Raw genomic sequence first — 18,604 nt, 5'->3', positions numbered from 1 at the left:
TATCTGATGAGAACTGTAAACTAGCGAAGACCCTGCGAATATTAACTAGCGAATATACAAGCGACCCTTGTATATTTCAACAGGTAATCCATCTAACCCTGGAGCCTTATCATTAGCCATTGTTCTCACTGCTTTCTCTAGCTGCTCCAATTTTAATGGGGCATCTAAAAGAGAACATATTTCAACTGGATCGAAACAGCCTTGCGTTAACAAGGGTGTACCTCCTTAATACATTTCAACAAAGAGAATCGGTACAACATGTTTACCTAATAAAGTTAAATTTTTATTATGACATAAAACAAACATACAAACATACATGTAGAGCCCATACAGTGTGCCTCTAGAGGCAGTTCACAATGCATTTACTAGTAGCAGATCTAAATTGTTTGGATGCCTGCATTCACATGGAGGGTGTTATGAGTGCAGGGCCTGGATCAGCATGTATTATTTAAAGCTATATCCAGCCCTGTGATCATTCCTTTCTCCAATTTAAAACAGGTATAAGTGTGTATGCAGGCAGGCATAGGTTGCATATGTATACTATGATCGTGACTATTCAAATCATTAATCATCAGGCACTAAAGCCGTGTATATCAGACCGATCTAAGTCCTTCACCTACCCGGTATCCAGTGGCGTGCGTGTGAGCTGTCTCTGTGCGGCGTACTCCCCGACGTACGTTTCGCTTAATGCTTCTTCAGCATTAGAAGAAGCATTAAGCGAAACGTACGTCGGGGAGTACGCCGCACAGAGACAGCTCACACGCACGCCACTGGATACCGGGTAGGTGAAGGACTTAGATCGGTCTGATATACACGGCTTTAGTGCCTGATGATTAATGATTTGAATAGTCACGATCATAGTATACATATGCAACCTATGCCTGCCTGCATACACACTTATACCTGTTTTAAATTGGAGAAAGGAATGATCACAGGGCTGGATATAGCTTTAAATAATACATGCTGATCCAGGCCCTGCACTCATAACACCCTCCATGTGAATGCAGGCATCCAAACAATTTAGATCTGCTACTAGTAAATGCATTGTGAACTGCCTCTAGAGGCACACTGTATGGGCTCTACATGTATGTTTGTATGTTTGTTTTATGTCATAATAAAAATTTAACTTTATTAGGTAAACATCTTAAAAGAGAACATGCCTCAGATGACAATCGCGGGATATCAGTCTCTCGCAAAAATTCTACAATATCTGAATCGGAGCATGATGTTTGTGACGAATATAGGGATGAATAAAAAATTTCCAGGATTCCCAATATGCTACCAATGTCCTGTCTAATTTGTCCCCCCGAGTCTGTTAACCCTGTAATACATATTGTACCTTGTTGAGCCTTAGATAACACAGAGAGCATACGCCCCACTTTCTCCCCCTCTTCAAAGAACTTCTGTTTATAAAAGAGACGTTTCCTCTCTGTGCACCACGCATTCTAGCGCCTTTTTCTACGGTTGGAGTTTGAGTAAAAGCTGCTTCCGCTATTTGCATTTCAGCATGTACTCGGGCGTCCATTTCCCTAGACTTAGATTTAATCCTACTAATGGATTTAATTAAAATCCCTCTCAAGTAAGCTTTCGAGGCCTCCCATACTGAATGGATAGAGGCCGTATTTCGGTTTAGTTCAAAATATTCAGTCAGTGCAGTTTTCACCTCCTCCATCTCTCCCATTAGTGTCAGCCAAAATGCGTTGAGACGACATACTCTAGGCCCCGGTCTGGCATTCCCGGACATGTCCAATTCAATACATAGTGGCGAATGATCAGACAGTGTTCTAGCTAAATATTCAAACTTGTTCACTAGCGGGTACATGTGTGAGTTTACCAACCCTAAATCGATCCTAGATAGAGACATATACGTGGATGAAGAGCAGGAATATTTTTTCTCCCTGGGGTGAGTTTCCCTCCATACATCCATAAGTCCCACCTCCCTTAACAGTCTACCGAAGGGGGTTTCAACTCTAGTTTCCACTCCCGTCATCACTCTACATTTATCCAGGGACTCATTCACTACGTTATTAAAATCCCCAATAATCAAACACGGGATATCCGAATATATATTGTCACCAGCACCATTCTCAGTCCATTGAGTACACAGTAAACACATACGAACTGACCCTCTGGGTCCACTGATTCCCTCAGGCATTCAAAACGCACATTTTTATTAATCAGTATGCTAACTCCCCTGGAATGTGCAGAGAAGACCGAGTGCACAGAGTAACCAATCCAAGATTTCTGAAGTATCTGCACTCTCGATTTGGTCATATGTGTCTCCTGTAGACAACAGATAGCTGGCTGGTATCGCATGAAATATTGAAAAATGCTATTTCTTTTGGTTACCTCCGCCATTCCCCGCACATTCTAACTAATTACCTTGGTCACTGGCGCCAGTGCATCTTTTAAGTTTATATAAATGTCTGCCACACAACCATACCCGCCTTCTACTGTAGCATATCACTATCCTTACTAGCAAGTCAATACCGGAAAGTGCCCACCCATCCCACCCCTACCCCCCTTAAAGAAACTAAAATATAATCAGAATAGTCAGTATTACTTCCATAACATAGGGCTAACAAAAAAGACCTAGCCCAACTTTTTCTGTAACATACTCCAGTCCAGAACATTAGTGCAGATAACCTTTATTACTCACGCTCCTGTATTAGGACGTCCCCGACAACGTGCTCGAGTAGTCCATATTTAGTACCCTTCAGGAGATTTTAGTCCTCGACTGTAGGGTTATTTGAGATACACACCACCGTTGACCGCTTCAAGTGTCCAGACTCTGGTTCCTAAGCTGCCGTTCATTTTTGTCTAGCCATTGCAGTGCCAAATCCGGGTCTTCAAAGAACGTTGTAGATCCTAAGGCTACCACCCGCAGCTTGGCTGGAAACATCATAGAATATTGTACTTGTAATCCACAAAGTTGTCTTTTTATATCCACAAAGCGAGCTCTTTTCTTCTGTACTTCGGATGAATAATCCAGAAAAATAGAGATCTTTGTCCCGTTGATTATAAGCTCCGGATGATCCCGGGACTGCTTTAGTATAGTGTCTCTGTCCTTATAATGTAATATTTTTGCAAAGATCAGACGAGTTGGGCGACCAGGTGGTAACGGTCTTGTGGGAACACGGTGAGCTCTCTCAATTGCATACAGAGAGGAGAGGCCTTTATCTTTAAACTTGTCGGCTAACCATTTTTCAAGGAATTATGTGGCATTTAAAGGGAACCTGTCACCAGGATTTTGTGTATAGAGCTGAGGACATGGGTTGCTAGATGGCCACTAGCACATCCGCAATACCCAGTCCCCATAGCTCTTTGTGCTGTTATTGTGTAAAAAAACGATTTGATACATATGCAAATTAACCTGAGATGAGTCCTGTCCCTGACTCATCTCTAAAGGACAGGACTCAAATCGTTTTTTTTACACAATAAAAGCACACAGTGCTATGAGGACTGGATATTGCGGATGTGCTAGCGGCGATCTAGCAACCCATGTCCTCAGCTCTATACCCAAAATCCCGGTGACAGGTTCCCTTTAAGCCTTTTGCTTTTTCTGGCACCCCAATCAGCCTAATATTGTTCCGGCATGACCGGTTTTCTAGATCGTCTGTTTTAGCATATAATGCACTGATATCTTTCGTGGTAACTTTGGCTGCCTTTTGCAGTGGTTTAGCGCCCTCCTCTAATTCTGACACCCTGCGCTCTACTTCAGTAGTACGTTCCGCAACTTTACGGAGGTCATGGCATATGTTGAGGAACGGTTGAGACATATGCATATATATCCATGCATGCCTGCAAACACGTGCGGGCATGTATGGTATATATGTGCATACATTAGACATAGCAGCATGGGACGATGTGCGCAGATGTGCCCAGCATCTGCGTACGTCTGCCCATGGTGATCCCCAGGGGCTCATGCTGGCCCCTGTGGGAAATATGTGTCCCCTGATAGTGTAGGGGCTTGTGCCCCCTGATAGTGTAGGGGCTTGTGCCCCCTGATAGTGTAGGGGCTTGTGCCCCCTGATAGTGTAGGGGCTTGTGCCCCCTGATAGTGTAGGGGCTTTGTATGTGCCCCTTATAATATGTGGCCCCTTATATAATCCCCCTTAGAATGTATGATTAATGTATACATGTGTATGGATGTGCCCCAAGCATCGATACACATGTATATTCATATTATGCCCCCTTGTCATATCCCCATACCATATAAATCCCCCCCCCCCCCCTTACATGGACACAGATGCATCAATGTAAATGTGCCCCAAGCATTTACATTGATGTAATCTGGGTGAAGGCGCCAGGATGACCGGACAAGGTCCGGTCATTCTGGTGACCTCAAAAGGATTCAAATTCAATAGAATTTGAATCCTTTTGTTCTAATTATCTGCAGTCCTGCTGGAGATAATTAGGCATAATAGAGAGAGAGGAGATACCTCCGCTCACTCTATTATGCGCATTCTGGCATCGCAATTACTATTGCGATGTCCGGAATGCTGAGAGCTACAGGCGGGAGATCAAAGGATCTCCCGCCTGTCAGCAAGTGCACGCGGCCCTGCGGCGCGCGTGCAGGGACGCGCGGGCAGGCGCGGTGACGTCATCTCACCGCGCCGGCCCACGTGTCCTGGACGGCAGTGCGCGCGCCTCCTGGTGCCGCGGGAGTGCGGGCCGCCGGGGGAATAAATATCCGGCGGCCCCGGCACTCTCAAGTTAGGAGAGGGCCCCCCCACCTTGAGAAGCGCATCGGCGCTTAGGACGCGGCCCCTTCCTCCGGCCCAAGGAAGTTAGGCTCTGGGCCCCCACTGGAGAGCGCATCGGCGCTCAGGACATCGGGAAGAGGCGATCCGGGAAAATGGACTTCTTCCAAGCAGCTGCGAGGTACGGCGCCAAGGAGAAGATGGACTCTCATCAAACGGTGAGTATTGACTTCCCCACACTGCAACACTTGAGCAGACACAGCACATTTAACCCCATCCTCCCCACTACATACAAGTCAGCAGAAATGCTGTGGTCCGATTTGTTAGCACAGGCTTGTACTTATGACAAGCTATGTGTTAACAAACGGATGGTTTTGAACAAGACCACCAAACGACTTCGGATGCTAGCCAAACTCGTTCATACGTTTGAGGCTAGCATCTGTAAGCCAAAGGAAGTGGCGCTGGTGTCTCAGTCAACGGAGACAATTCCTCCGGCCATTCACTGCCAGTGCTGTGCCAGTAATTCGGACCAGGTTTCGGCATTGCGGGCACGGCTGGCAGAGAATGTGCAGTCTACTGTTGACTGAGATGCGCAGGTGGCCAAGATAGAGTCACAGTTAGTAGAGCTGCAGAGGCAGAAGGAGGAAATTGAGGCTAAGTTGACTCAGTCTTATACTGAGGTCAAGGCCTTCAAGGAGCGGACTGCCTCTACTGACGTGACGGTAGCCAAATTGAAGGCGGAGGTTGCTGTAAGGTCCCAGCTAATGTCTGGCATGCAACAGGTTATCACCAAGTTGGTGCCGGCCCTTTCTTTTTCCGTAAAGCCAGGGTCGGAATCTCCCAAAATGTTGCCCTGTGCAGGGCCACAAGGGGGGAGAGTAGTCTGTGACCGGTCTGATCATCAGGTCAAGCCGGTCCAGACTAACAGAGATTTTTCCCTGACTTTGGGAAAAAGAACTGTGAAGAGTGCGTCCCTAATGATGGTACAATTCAGGAGAAGGGAGCATGGATGCAGTGTAGATGGACCTGGGCCATGCAGAGCAAACATCAGATGTTTTGCATGTGGTGGCCTAGGTCACATAGCGAGACACTGCAAAACACACAGGACAGGAAACCAAGTCACGTGTTTCAGGTGTGGGAACAAAGGACACATTGCAAGGAATTGCCCTTGTGCAAGTAATTGCAATGTGTCCAACAGTATCAGCCAGGTAACAAATTGTGCAGTGGGGTCTAGTCAGCCTGGCCATAACGGGGTTACCTCTGGGCAGCATCACCAGCTGCTGAGGGGTCAGAGTGGCCAAGCTAGGCTAGTCAACACTTGACACCCCTGTACCATTTGTTACACCGTTTGTTCCCAGTGTATGTCCATGTTGTGTGTTTTTGTTATCTGTTTGTACGTTCTTCTTGATGTTGATGGTGGTAGTCCTTGTCTACGGATGTGTTCCACCATGCTGATTTATGTAGTGTTGTAAGTCCCGTCTGCTGTCTTTGTTTCATTCTGTGTCCCCTTGGAGTGGAACAGTGTTACTGTGGATCGAGAACGTATAGGTTCGCGAGCAGATAATGTCACACGGGAAATCCTGCTGGTCGGGAGAAGGCATAAGGACCTTCTCCATGCAGCACACAAAGGATGATGTGATATTATTCTGGGCAACCAGGGTCTCAGATCGATACAGATGGCGCTGTTGTGCTCCAGGTTTTCGGTAGGGCTGTGTTGCGCTGGGGACTGGGGCGGACAGACAACATTGGTGTAATGTTGTGCTGCGCACTTAATTCTAGTCCGGTCAGGTAGCACAGCTCTGATAGGGATTGGACACAGAGTGTTTGGCAGCAGAGTGTGGACTGTGTTCTTGTGTTGTGGGGTCCTGGGGAGCCAGGGCATGACTATGCCATTGGTTCTGCGGGCCTCCACAAGACGGGATCACAGGGGGAAATCAGCCTGGGTACACATGAGTGGACAGGGATGCGGTGCCATCAATAACAAGATGGTGCTTTGTCCACAGAACTCCAGTTATCCTAACCTAGTAGGGTGGCCATCCTTATCTGTTGGTGCAGAGGGATGTGCAGCAGAGGACTCAATCCTCTGAAGGTAGGGTGTTCAGACACCAGTGTTGGGATAACGAGGGGTCCTGTGAGATAAAGGGCAGCTCAATACCTTTCTCTACCCATGGGTCAAAGGTATTGGTGCTGGAAATTTTCACATTAATTGCACTGTTAGGGGAGAAATTCCCCTGGGAGCGCCTGGTGTTTTCTTCTGCCATAGGATAGGGAGCGGAAGAAAAACTCAGGAGATGCCACAGAAGAGGCCAGCTATTCCCCCTGACACTTTTGTGAGGCTCCAGAGGATCCCACTGGATTTTGGCAACGAAGCGACCTCTACCTAGAGATGTTCTAGAGAAGACTGTGCCACAATCCAGCGGGAGCATTATTTAAGGCTCTGGAGGAAGACTTGGGAGACGTTCGGGTGGAAGAACTTATTCACTTGTTTCACCCAGTGAAACTTCTTCTGGTTCTGGTCATCGTAATATCGGAGGGTCAAGGGACTTATTGACCAAATACACCAGAACCAGACAGAACTTTACAGAACTATCCGGAGGAGGAGGCTCAGGACATAACGCTAACATTGTTCCTGAAGCCAAATATTGTATGGACACACTTTGTTTCCTATGAGGGTTCGGGATGTATAACTTGTACTACCCTGAAACCCCATAGCACATTGTATTGTACATTTATTGATTGTGTTTGTCGGTTGATTGTGTACCCATGGACACTCTAGGTGCAAATGTGTGACAGCCTATATTTGGCTGTACACATTTGCATCCTATAGTCGTTTCCCATTGACACAGGGGTCTGCGACCTACCTGTGTCTTTGGAGGTGTAAAGAGATGCCAGGTTGCATGAGTCTCTATGGGTACACACATTTAATGGAATTTGGTGGTGTTGGGAGGGATGTGACATGTATTTTGTGTGAATGGGGATAAGGTTAGGTCACGATAGGGACAGGCATCATTCATTTGCCACCTTGAACCCTGGAACGGTGAAGTTCTTAAGGCTGGAGGTGTAGTGTGACGGAGGTGTTCTCCGCAGTAGAATTTAGGTACTATGACATCACCGCTTGAGAGTCTGACCTGCCTTGTAAAGACCTATTAATCTGTCCACGGGAGAATCGCACCCATCAAGATGGAAACCGACGTTGGTTAGAAGAAAGTTGGGATAAAGACTGTAAGGGTGAACCCACTCCAGAATTGGGGAAGGGGGCGAAGATACCTGAAGATCGGCAGAATTACCGAGAGACTGTGGGGGTGTGGTCACTCCAAAGTTGGGGGTGGCCGACACCAAGAGACTGTTATAGAAAGGCCAGTTAAAGACTGTAAGGGTGAACCCACTCCAGAATTGGGGGGGGGCGAAGATACCTGAAGATCGGCAGAATAACCGAGAGACTGTGGGTGTGTGGTCAAGAAGAAGACGGTGTATCCTGTGGACGGAGGAGGAGGTTACGGTGAAGGGCAGGTCGGAGGAAGCTGGATGAGGGATGTCTAAGTACCTAAAGATCAGTGTGCACTACAGTTCTTCCTGAACTTCCACCAAAGATGGGGTTGAAGGGGGGCAAATATATCTCAACCCGTTCCCCCATTATATTGTCGTATTATATTCCGACAACAGGGGGATTGTTGAGGAACGGTTGAGACATATGCATATATATCCATGCATGCCTGCAAACACGTGCGGGCATGTATGGTATATATGTGCATACATTAGACATAGCAGCATGGGACGATGTGCGCAGATGTGCCCAGCATCTGCGCACGTCTGCCCATGGTGATCCCCAGGGGCTCATGCTGGCCCCTGTGGGAAATATGTGCCCCCTGATAGTGTAGGGGCTTGTGCCCCCTGATAGTGTAGGGGCTTGTGCCCCCTGATAGTGTAGGGGCTTGTGCCCCCTGATAGTGTAGGGGCTTGTGCCCCCTGATAGTGTAGGGGCTTGTGATGTGCCCCTTATAATATGTGGCCCCTTATATAATCGCCCTTAGAATGTATGATTAATGTATACATGTGTATGGATGTGCCCCAAGCATCGATACACATGTATATTCATATTATGCCCCCTTGTCATATCCCCATACCATATAAATCCCCCCCCTCCCCTTACATGGACACAGATGCATCAATGTAAATGTGCCCCAAGCATTTACATTGATGTAATCTGGGTGAAGGCGCCAGGATGACCGGACAAGGTCCGGTCATTCTGGTGACCTCAAAAGGATTCAAATTCAATAGAATTTGAATCCTTTTGTTCTAATTATCTGCAGTCCTGCTGGAGATAATTAGGCATAATAGAGAGAGAGGAGATACCTCCGCTCACTCTATTATGCGCATTCTGGCATCGCAATTACTATTGCGATGTCTGGAATGCTGAGAGCTACAGGCGGGAGATCAAAGGATCTCCCGCCTGTCAGCAAGTGCACGCGGCCCTGCGGCGCGCGTGCAGGGACGCGCGGGCAGGCGCGGTGACGTCATCTCACCGCGCCGGCCCACGTGTCCTGGACGGCAGTGCGCGCGCCCCCTGGTGCCGCGGGAGTGCGGGCCGCCGGGGGAATAAATATCCGGCGGCCCCGGCACTCTCAAGTTAGGAGAGGGCCCCCCCACCTTGAGAAGCGCATCGGCGCTTAGGACGCGGCCCCTTCCTCCGGCCCAAGGAAGTTAGGCTCTGGGCCCCCACTGGAGAGCGCATCGGCGCTCAGGACATCGGGACCCCCCCCCACCTTATAGAGGAGCGCGTCCTGCGCTGACCCGACCGGACCCAACCCCTGCAGCCCTTACCCCCCCTTCAGGAGGAGAGCGCATCCTGCGCTCAGGAAGAGGGACCCTGCCGGACATCTCCACCCCTGGACGGACGAGCAGGACCCTAAGTATCACCCCCTTTATCCTAACCCTGTTACCCCTGGCAACCCCATTACACCCCTGGTCCTCCCTATTACCCCTGGAACCCTCACCCCTAGGTTACATCCCCTGGTTCTCTGTGTGCCTGCTCTCCTGTTGTACCCCTAATCCTGTGAAACCCTTAATTCCCCTGTTGTACCCCTGATCCTGTGGCCCTATTTGTACCCCTGATGTCCCCTGTCCGGCGGAAATGTGCCTGCATTAACCCCTTTACCCTGGTGACCCTGATAAACCACTGGTGGTTACCCTGGTCCTGTAGAGCATGCTTCTGCTCTGCAAACAAATCCTTTTAACCCTTTGTTAACCCTGTAGGGACAGTGAGTACAGACGGGTGGGATTGTTAATATACTTGTATGTGTGAATTGTCTAGTTAGTTTATGGGTGGATGGGAATGTGTAGTGTAGTATAGGATTGTAGATTGTAGAGCCGTATTGTTAGTGTATTGCGTGCGTAGTGTATTAGGTTGTAATAAATACCGTATATTTGTACCCTTTGTGTAGCGTGTATTTATTGGAGATAGTTAGTTCAGTAAGGCGCATGCAGTTAGCATAAGTGATCAGTGTAAAGTATAGCGAAGATATTGTGTTATTATATAAAGGCATAAATGGGCGGAGTTATCACTAGATGGCTCCTCCCATTTATGAATATTAATTATCGATATTTGCATAAATATTGGTGATTAATATTCCCCCTTTACAGCGTATTATAGAAAGATCCTCTTTAAGGCTCCCAAATTGAGTGTTTAGGCTCTTAAGGGTGGAATTACAGCTTGCTATGGCTGCCATTATATCTTTTAATGTAGGCTCTGCAACCTCCTCCTCCTGATCTTGTACCTTATCTTTACCACGGACATGTTGACTGTGGGGTATTTGTGGCTCTTGCACATGTTGTTCCTCATCTGATGAGCTTTCATTGCCCTCTGAAGCAAAGTGAACCCCCTCTGCGTCCCCCTACCTCTCCTGCATGCTTCTCTGGGATTTATGTGCATATTTTCCTAGGCGCGCTGCTATCTCCTGGCACGCTGATACAGGCGCGCTGGCCTCCTCCTCCTCACCAGCTCCATCTTGGATTTGCGACTCCCGCTCTTATTTCAGCTGAATTTTTTTTCGCCATGCTGATGGCCGCGGCGCCGGTACCCTACCGGCTGTAGAATAATGCGGTCAGGCTGAATGTGCAGGATACTCGCAGGAGCCTCGAGACGTGCGTCCTACACCATGCTCCGTCAGGCCCCGTCCCCATACAATGTGCTCTTAATTTTCTGAAACCCCTTCATGATTTATCAAAAGGCAGCAATGTCTCTCTGTCCCTTAATATTAAGGGGTTTGTCCGGGCTACGGATATTGATGGCCTATCCTCGGGATAGCAAACAAAATATGGCAGCACACTGTTATACATTAAACAATAGAACTATGGATTAGGAATTATTCTGGATTACAGTGGTACTATACCTACTTTATGTGAAAAATTGAAGCTCTTTGCACACATTTTTGATCAAACGTGTGTTGGGCCCATCTACCGGCGTCAAGGTGGCTTCTGCAGATGGGCACCTAACACTAAACAGTGTGCTGCCATATTTTGTTTTCTGTTTGTTAGCTTTATGGATGTGCACCTGAGACTTTGGATGACCTAGTCTAAATTTTCTTACACTATCCTCAGTATAGGTCATCGGTATCAGATCGGTGGAAGCCGGACACCCGGCACCCCCACCGATCAGCTGTTTCAGGCAACCATAGCACTGGAAACTATACAGTGTACAGAGCTGAAAGCAGACGTGCCGGGGTAATGCAGCTCAGCTCCCATCCAAGTGATGCTGGAAACGACAGTGTCCACATCCTTCTGCTTCTGCTCCATACACTATATAATTTCCTAGAACAGCTGATCGTTGGTGGTGCTGGGAGTCGGACCCACACCAATCTGATATTGATGACCTATCCTGAGGATATCTGTAATAAAATGAATATCTGCATTTTTTGTATTTATTCCTGACACGCACATTTTTGCTTATTCCTGATACTATCAACCTATTCGTAGTTTGGAGCCTAAAACGAATACAAGGACATAATGGCTAACCAGAGCAGGACAGCCCGCCAGCGCATAGCCGTACACCAAGCAATTTCAGTAGATGTTATTTGCTCTAGGAGACTGTGGTAAGAAATTAGATTTAAGTTTAAGGGTTTAAATTATTCATCTAGTACAAGAAATATGCAAATAAATGGAAATGAAATGAATACCAATGCGTGATTTAAGCAGAGCTACATTGTTCTGTATTATACGATTGTCCTTGGCGCAAAAGTGGACAAAGAGGAAATATGGAGGGCTGTTCACTGCCAGGGCTAGATGTCCCTTTAGGTACAAGATGCCCATTTCAGGAAGGAGTGTCTGGTCCTTAGGGTCAGTTTATGCAGATTATAGCTCCCGCAGGGGGAGATGGTGCAGTCTTTTCATTTAATGCCTCTGCGGGACCCCAGAATAGGGTAACTGAAAAAAGGGTTATCATCATGTTATTTGGTTAATTAAAATGTTCTGATTTGTTATGTCAGACTACTTAATAGTACTGTATGGATAGGTCAGGGTTAACAACCTTAAAGGGGTTCTGTAGTTTGTTTAAACTGATAATCTATCCTCTGGATAGATCATCAGCATCTGATCGGCAGGGGTCCAACAACCGGGACCCCTGCCGATCAGCTGTTTGAGAAGGAATTGGCGCTCCAGCAGCGCCGCGGCCTTCTCACTGTTTACCGTTGGCCCAGTGACGTCACGACTAGTATCAACTGCCTGGGCGGGGCTATTCAAGTGAACGGAGCTTAGCCCCGCCCAGGCCAGTGATACTAGTCGTGATGTCACTGGGCCAGCGGTAAACAGTGAGAAGGCCGCGGCGCTGCTGGAGCGCCGCTGCCTTCTCAAACAGCTGATCGGCAGGGGTCCCGGGTGTCGGACCCCCGCCGATCAGATGCTGATGATCTATCCAGAGGATAGATCATCAGTTTAAACAAACTGCAGAACCCCTTTAACCAGCCCATTTAGGATCCTAGGATCCCATTTAGGAGCCTAGTCTAGTTGTGTTACAGAGAGGACAAATCTCTGCTTGCTCCTTAGGACTAGGCCTGAGTTCCAGAGAACCATCATCTCTGAGACAGTTACAGTTATCCAAAGTGCTCCAAAGAGAAAGAGCAGGAAGACTAGAAGGTCCAGAATCTGGCAGGCCGTGAATTGGCGTCAGCAAGGTATTGTGCACATTTAAGGCTGATAATTTGCCGTTGTGAGAGATACATCATGTGATTGCACACCAGCAGAAGTCAATAGTAAGGCTGGGTTCACACTGCTGCTGCGGTTTTGTTGCAGCTGCAGAAAACCGCAATATGTGAACCCAGCATAAATGTTGATTGGCCATTGTAGTTCCATGACATCTACTATCCTCTGATCAGTCTCCATTCTGCTTTGGAGACAGACACCAAAATGCTGCCTGCAGCGTTTTTCTGTCCGCTTGACGAAACTGAGCCAAACGGATCCGTCCTGGCACACAATGTAAGTCAATGGGGACGGATCCGTTTTCTCTGACACAATCTGGAACAATAGAAAACGGATCCGTCCCCCATTGACTTTCAATGGAGTTCATGACGGATCCGTCTTGGCTATGTTACAGATAATACAAACGGGTCCGTTCATGACGGATGCATGCAGTTGTATTATTGTAACGGAAGCGTTTTTCAGATCCATGACGGATCCGCAAAAATCGCTAGTGTGAAAGTAGCCTTAGTTGCTCATTACAACCAATCAGGTTCCACCTTTCATTTTCCAAAGGCACTCTGAAAAATGAAAGGTGGCATCTGATTGGTTGCTATGGGCAATTAAGCCAGTTCTGCTTTACACCAGTTTGATAAATCCCCACCTATGAGCTTAAAACAAGATCTTACATGTCCAAATTCACACCTAACATGGGCCCAAAACCATTTTTGATTAAAATTCCATTAATTATGCCCTTTAATAAGAACTTAAAGGGCTTGTCCACCTTTAAGCCTCTCGTTTTATATAAATATATGTAATCTTTATAAAAAGGTGATCAATTCTACTGGTCGTTATTGGAAACTGACGACCAGCTCGTTGTCAGACACACCTATAGCAGTTTAGCTATAGTCTTCTGTAATACAGGGGAACAGTTAGCGTATCTTACATCAGATTATTGCGCAGTGCTTGGTGTGAAGACTACACCTTCTGAAAGGCAAAAGAACTCCCAGTTTGTACAAGATTAAAGGTTTTGTCCCATCTGGACTTTTCTGGCATATTGATAGGATATGCCATAAATGTCTGATAGGATTGGGTCCCAAAGGTGGGACCTATCTCAAGACCAGAGACCTGCCATGAATGGAGAGCAAGCTATGGGACTTCCAAAATACCCGAATGCTGGCTCAGCTATTTTGGGAAGTCTCATAGTGGTGAATGGAGGGCTGACTGTGCATGTGCGACTTTCTCTCCATTTACTTCTTATGGGCCTCTGAAAATAGCAAAGCACAATCGCATGTGTGATGTGGTCTCCATTCAGGGCGGGACCCTATTCTTGATATAAGCACAGATGCCAGAGATGGGACAAAGGGGTTCACCCGCAGTTCACATCCCACCCATTACAAAATTACTGAAAGGGGTTGTCCACGTTTCCTGTATTGATGAACCAAGCCTTAAAAGGGTTATCCCATGATTAATGTAAAAAATGAAAATCGGACATAATATAGTACACGACAACCTCTTTCTAACAAAGCTAGAACCAGCCGTGTACCTCACGTGGATCCAGAGATCTCCTCATTCATTGCTCTGCTAGATTTACATCAAGCTGACAGCTCGAGGGGAGTGTCTTTTCTGCTGCAGCTCAGGGGGCGTGTCTATGCTCTTCCTATCACAACTCAGGAGGTGTGTCCAGGCTCTTCCTATCACAGCTCAGGAGGCAGAAGGATGAAACTGAGCATGTGCAGCCATCTCAATGAGCCAGACAAAGAAATAGGAAAAATAACAAACAGCAGGTGGCGCTATACAGATACATTTTATTGAATAACTCAGTGTCTATACAAAAATTTTAATTACATGCAATTGCAAAAGTTTTTAGATCCAGGTGCTGGTTTAAAAACTGTAGAATATTTTTCTTGGGACAACCCCTTTAACCTCCTCAGGACCGCCGTACGCAGGATTGCGTCTTTGCGGCGGCCCTGCTCTTCTGGGTGGACGCGCCGGCGCGTCCTCTCGCGAGACGCGAGATTTCCTGTGAACGCGCTCACACAGGCGCGCGCGTTCACAGGAACGGAAGGTAAGAGAGTGGATCTCCAGCCTGCCAGCGGCGATCGTTCGCTGGCAGGCTGGAGATGTGTTTTTTTTAACCCCTAACAGGTATATTAGACGCTGTTTTGATAACAGCGTCTAATATACCTGCTACCTGGTCCTCTGGTGGTCCCCTTTGTTTGGATCGACCACCTGAGGACACAGGTAGCTCAGTAAAGTAGCACCAAGCACCACTACACTACACTACACCCCCCCCCCCGTCACTTATTAACCCCTTATTAGCCCCTGATCACCCCTGATCACCCCATATAGACTCCCTGATCACCCCCCTGTCATTGATCAACCCCCTGGAAAGCTCCATTCAGATGTCCGCATGATTTTTACGGATCCACTGATAGATGGATCGGATCCGCAAAACGCATACGGACGTCTGAATGAAGCCTTACAGGGGCGTGATCAATGACTGTGGTGATCACCCCATATAGACTCCCTGATCACCCCCCTGTCATTGATTACACCCCTGTCATTGATCAACCCCCTGTAAAGCTCCATTCAGATGTTCGCATGATTTTTACGGATCCACTGATAGATGGATCGGATCCGCAAAACGCATACGGACGTCTGAATGAAGCCTTACAGGGGCGTGATCAATGACTGTGGTTATCACCCCATATAGACTCCCTGATCACCCCCCTGTCATTGATTACACCCCTGTCATTGATCAACCCCCTGTAAAGCTCCATTCAGACGTCCGCATGATTTTTACGGATCCACTGATAGATGGATCGGATCCGCAAAACACATACATGCGTCTCCCCGGAGCCTTCCAGGGGGGGTGATCACCCCATATAGACTCCCTGATCACCCCCCTGTCATTGATCACCCCCCCCCCCCTGTCATGCTGCATTCAGATGTCCGTATGATTTTTACGGATCCACGGATACATGGATCGGATCCGCAAAACACATACGGACATCTGAATGGAGCCTTACAGGGGGGTGATCAATGACAGGGGGGTGATCACCCCATATAGACTCCCTGATCACCCCCCTGTCATTGATCACCCCCCTGTAAGGCTCCATTCAGACATTTTTTTGGCCCAAGTTAGCGGACATTATTTTTTTTTTTCTTACAAAGTCTCATATTCCACTAACTTGTGTCAAAAAATAAAATCTCACATGAAGTCACCATACCCCTCACGGAATCCAAATGCGTAAAATTTTTAGACATTTATATTCCAGACTTCTTCTCACGCTTTAGGGCCCCTAGAATGCCAGGGCAGTATAAATACCCCACATGTGACCCCATTTCGGAAAGAAGACACCCCAAGGTATTCCGTGAGAGGCATATTGAGTCCATGAAAGATTGAAATTTTTGTCCCAAGTTAGCGGAAAGGGAGACTTTGTGAGAAAAAAAAAAAAATATCAATTTCTGCTAACTTGTGCCAAAAAAAAAATAAAAAATATTCTATGAACTCGCCATGCCCCTCATTGAATACCTTGGGGTGTCTTCTTTCCAAAATGGGGTCACATGTGGGGTATTTATACTGCCCTGGCATTCTAGGGGTCCTAAAGCGTGAGAAGAAGTCTGGGATCCAAATGTCTAAAAATGCCCTCATAAAATGAATGTGGGCCCCTTTGCGCATCTAGGCTGCAAAAAAGTGTCACACATGTGGTATCGCCGTACTCAGGAGAAGTTGGGGAATGTGTTTTGGGGTGTCATTTTACATATACCCATGCTGGGTGAGATAAATATCTTGGTCAAATGCCAACTTTGTATAAAAAAAATGGGAAAAGTTGTCTTTTGCCGAGATATTTCTTTCACCCAGCATGGGTATATGTAAAAAGACACCCCAAAACACATTCCCCAACGTCTCCTGAATACGGAGATACCAGATGTGTGACACTTTTTTGCAGCCTAGGTGGGCAAAGGGGCCCATATTCCAAAGAGCACCTTTAGGATTTCACAGGTCATTTACCTACTTACCACACATTAGGGCCCCTGGAAAATGCCAGGGCAGTATAACTATCCCACAAGTGACCCCATTTTGGAAAGAAGACACCCCAAGGTATTCCGTGAGGGGCATGGTGAGTTCCTAGAATTTTTTATTTTTTGTCACAAGTTAGTGGAAAATGATGATTTTTTTTTAATTTTTTTTTTCATACAAAGTCTCATATTCCACTAACTTGTGACAAAAAATAAAAACTTCCATGAACTCACTATGCCCATCAGCGAATACCGTGGGGTGTCTTCTTTCCAAAATGGGGTCACTTGTGGGGTAGTTATACTGCCCTGGCATTCTAGGGGCCCAAATGTGTGGTAAGGAGTTTGAAATCAAATTCTGTAAAAAATGACCAGTGAAATCCGAAAGGTGCTCTTTGGAATATGGGCCCCTTTGCCCACCTAGGCTGCATAAAAGTGTCACACATCTGGTATCTCCGTACTCAGGAGAAGTTGGGGAATGTGTTTTGGGGTGTCATTTTACATATACTCATGCTGGGTGAGAGAAATATCTTGGCAAAAGACAACTTTTCCCATTTTTTTATACAAAGTTGGCATTTGACCAAGATATTTATCTCACCCAGCTTGGGTATATGTAAAAAGACACCCCAAAACACATTCCTCAACTTCTCCTGAATACAGAGATACCAGATGTGTGACACTTTTTTGCAGCCTAGGTGGGCAAAGGGGCCCATATTCCAAAGAGCACCTTTCGGATTTCACAGGTCATTTTTTACAGAATTTGATTTCAAACTCCTTACCACACATTTGGGCCCCTAGAATGCCAGGGCAGTATAACTACCCCACAAGTGACCCCATTTTGGAAAGAAGAGACCCCAAGGTATTTCGTGATGGGCATAGTGAGTTCATAGAACTTTTTATTTTTTGTCACAAATTAGTGGAATATGAGACTTTGTAAGAAAAAAAAAAAAAATAAATCATCATTTTCCGCTAACTTGTGACAAAAAATAAAAAGTTCTATGAACTTACTATGCCCATCAGCGAATACCTTAGGGTGTGTACTTTCCGAAATGGGGTCATTTGTGGGGTGTTTGTACTGTCTGGGCATTGTAGAACCTCAGGAAACATGACAGGTGCTCAGAAAGTCAGAGCTGCTTCAAAAAGCGGAAATTCACATTTTTGTACCATAGTTTGTAAACGCTATAACTTTTACCCAAACCATTTTTTTTTACCCAAACATTTTTTTTTTATCAAAGACATGTAGAACAATAAATTTAGAGCAAAATTTATATATGGATCTCGTTTTTTTTCCAAAATTTTACAACTGAAAGTGAAAAATGTCATTTTTTTGCTAAAAAATCGTTAAATTTCAATTAATAACAAAAAAAGTAAAAATGTCAGCAGCAATGAAATACCACCAAATGAAAGCTCTAGTAGTGAGAAGAAAAGGAGGTAAAATTCATTTGGGTGGTAAGTTGCATGACCGAGCAATAAACGGTGAAAGTAGTGTAGTTCAGAAGTGTAAAAAGTGGCCTGGTCTTTCAGGGTGTTTAAGCTAGTGGGGCTGAGGTGGTTAATATCAAATGGAGCTGTGGTAATTACACTACTCTGCCGCTGCAATGTGGACGGTGAGCAGGTAAACACTGAATAGAATGCAGCGCTCGCAAACAGCTGATAGGCGGGGGTGACGGCAGTCGGACCCCCACCAATCTGATATTGATGACCTATCCTGA

The sequence above is a fragment of the Bufo bufo genome, chromosome 5, assembly GCF_905171765.1.
Source record: "Bufo bufo chromosome 5, aBufBuf1.1, whole genome shotgun sequence".
Lineage (NCBI taxonomy): Eukaryota > Metazoa > Chordata > Amphibia > Anura > Bufonidae > Bufo > Bufo bufo.
The sequence above is the reverse complement of the archived record's forward strand: the minus strand, read 5'-3'. Positions refer to the sequence as shown.